This window comes from Echinops telfairi, unplaced genomic scaffold (assembly GCF_000313985.2).
Source record: "Echinops telfairi isolate 266 unplaced genomic scaffold, ASM31398v2 ScPeMD7_3533;HRSCAF=4204_0, whole genome shotgun sequence".
In the NCBI taxonomy this organism is placed as follows: Eukaryota; Metazoa; Chordata; class Mammalia; order Afrosoricida; family Tenrecidae; genus Echinops; species Echinops telfairi.
This window is the reverse complement of record NW_022107431.1, coordinates 78,013,435-78,016,753: the sequence shown is the minus strand read 5'-3', so window position 1 is coordinate 78,016,753 and position 3,319 is coordinate 78,013,435.

Here is a 3,319-nt window from a genome sequence, read left to right as displayed (position 1 = left end):
CTCATGCTTGATAAAATGGAGAGTCAGGAAAGTGAAAAAGAGGAAGTGGAGGGTCTGGAAGGTAGGGGGTTAGTGCAACAGAGGAAGACCTTCCAGGAGACGGGTTGGCACAGTGGCTGCAACAGTGGGCTCAACCAGTGGTGGAGATGGCACCGGACTGGGCTGTGTCCAACTTGATGGCCCGAACAACACCAGCAACAGCATCAATTCCTAATGATCCGAAGCAGAGATGAGTTCATGTATGGTGGATAATCCTTCATAGAAATTGCCCTTATTTTGCTTTCATCACATTTGCTATTGGGAGATTGATTCACCCTGAAGTCTTCGGTGACATTGATGACTGTCCGAGACCTGTGGAGACTCTTCAGAAAGCCGGTAGAAGGAGAATAGCCGACTTGCCATCTACGCTCTTCTCTAGAGAATCTCCTGTTGGCCTAATTTTCAGAGCCTTCATTTAATTGGAGACAAAGAAGGAGGATATCACGAAGACAGGGACCAACTCTCCTTACACAGCAGGGCCGTCTGACTCCAGGGCAGTGGTTTGGGAGTTGAGGTTTGAAGCACACACGTGGTCCTCAGCATCACCAGCTCGCTCTACAGTTACCTCAGGAGTGTGAGACAGAAGAGAAGTTAGAGCTAGAAAAGTGTGTGTCTTGAAAATTCTGGTGACATATGGGGCTTCTTCGAGGAAGAGCCACATGGAAGGAATGTGCTTCCTGCAGGAGGAGTTTGAGAAAGCTTTGTACCATCAATTTTTATAATATGATTTCATATAACTTTAAAAAAGAAATATATCATGCTAAATCCATCGTTTTTGTTAAAATATTTTTGTCATGATGCCTTTTCTGGTTGGCAAATCGATTTGTTCAGTTTTGTGAAGAATATAAAATGGCTCTGTGTGGAGTGGATAGTGTTGTGATGTCCAAGGTCAAAGAAGAAATAATTCATTCCTACCCCTCTTCTTATCCATGGCCTAAAAGGTTAACACATTTTAGAAGACTTAAACAAGACTTGACCTCAAATAATCTTTACACTGTCCTTAATAAGCTAAGTATGTGAATGGAAACACATGGAATTCGTTTTCAAGAAAATAGATCTTGGTTCTAACTTAAGAAAAGAACATTTGAAAGAACAAATACATTTCAGATTTCAACAAGTTTATAATGGCTGGGATCAAGTCCAAGGTATTTGGTGAAATGGTCTCTCTTTTCGATTTTTGATTATATCCCATGTATCTTCTCTCACCATGTATCCATGCTCATTGCCCAAGTTTCAAAAGAAATAATAGGCAAGGCAAGGGGGCAAGGCAATGTTAAAATAGTCTCTAAACAATGGAAAGAAGTGAGTGAGAAATGTGTAAAAGCTTTTTTGGCATTAGAAAGAGCAAACACAAATTAGAGAAGCTGGTGGTGGTGGTCTGATAATGCGGTAGGTTTAGTGCTTGTCTGTTGCTTGGGTTTGGGTCCACTGCCTAACTTAACTTCTCTTTGTTTCATGAGAGTCGAAGAACTTACACAAATGTTGGTAGATTACTTTGGAGAGATGAACAGATGATAATTACCTTTCCCTATTGTTTGACTTGAGAGAAGATAGCCGCGGAAAATCCTCACCCCCCCAAAACTGCAAATCATGACATTTTAGAACAAGGGTGAATAGTAGTCGGAGAGGGGAAAACATCTTTTTCAGTGATAGACGACTTAGAGAATACAGAAAAGGTTAGCATCGATTATCCTTATTTGCCTTGATTGCTACTTGTAGTCTGTGCCTTAAACTGGCGTAATCTCTCCCCCTTCCTAAATGTCTTCTGATTATAGAAGATGTAAAGAAACACCAGAGTTAGCTAGTAATTGTGGCAACAACTTGGGAATTTTAGACTTCCAATTGAAATCACTATCATGATTGATCCTCAATGTCGACCTGTTTCTTCATCAGTTTGACTACAAAGCTTGATAATCAAGTGCAATAGGGCAGTTGTGGCAGGTATGCCCTCAGGTATTCTCCAGAGAACGATGCCCTTTCCCATGAAAGCAGATGGAATGCCAGTCTCACCAATACCATTGTGCAAAAGTGATTGGATTTCATGCCTGCGAATATGCTCAGTCACATAAGACTCCATCTTTGCAGACTGGAGTGATAAAAATTCTCCTCTAGACTTTGAAAAAGTAAGAAGCCTTAGTGGGCAAGGGCTTGTAAGAAGCCACATAACAGAATACCCTAAAAAGACCCACAAAAAATAAAACAAACAAACAAACAAACAAACAAAAACCAGGACACCCTGCAGCCATCCGCCAGTAGGAATCCAGGGCTCTCAATCATATTGGGCAAGAAAAAGGAGTGTTTCCAACAACCTGAATGAGCTTGGAAGTACACTTTCCCCAAGTTGAGTCCGAAGATGAAAACGCAGACAGCTGACATTTAATTTTAGCCTTGTTAGGCTTGAACAGAGAAGTCGTCTAAAAATCCAGACTCCTAGCCACAGAAACGGTGAAATAAGTGAATGATGTTTCAACCACTAAATCGATGGCAATTTCTTAGTAGCATGGAGAACAGATATAGTAGTTGCTTTTTATACCTAACTCATTTTCTCAAGAGAACTTTGCGGAAGATATGTGCAATCAGAATGTAAAGAAATGCAAAGTTAGAGTTCATTTATTTACTAGTATTGGGCCGTAAACCTCAGTGTTTACCCAGGGTGAACACAGGAAAACTTCTGTGTTCCGTGACAGCCATTTAGATGAAGGCAACAAAGAGTCTTTTTGCTCTTTACCCTATACATGATCGAGTCTCAGAATTCTCAGAACTTGCTATTCAAATGAGACCAAAACAAAACAAACACACTACCAAGTTCAGGGAAAACTAATCAATCCAGAGAGATAGATAAGAGGATACCTGGTGGCTCAGTGGTTACCTGCTGGGAGGCTAAGTGCAGCCAGTTTGGAACCATCAGGTGCTCTGCTGGAGAAAGATGAAGATTTCTACTCCTATGAAGATTTACAGTCTTGGAAACCCACAGGAGCAGTTCCACTCTGTCTTAGAGTTGAGTTAGAATTGACTAGTTGGCAATGAGTTTGGGTTTTGGTTTGAGTACCAAGCTAATCTCAATCGTCTGTCCATGCTTAATAGGGCCAGATGCCAAGTAAGAAAATCCAAACTGATAACACTTAATAGAGCATCTGGTAGTGGTAGTGGCTGCACCCTAGGTTCAGAGCATTTTTTTACATGAAACGATTTCAACAAAATATAATTTTCACAATAGAGAAAACTGAGTCTTAGGGATTTTCCTTGAGGACATGATGCTAGTGAGAGGTGGAGCAAGGGT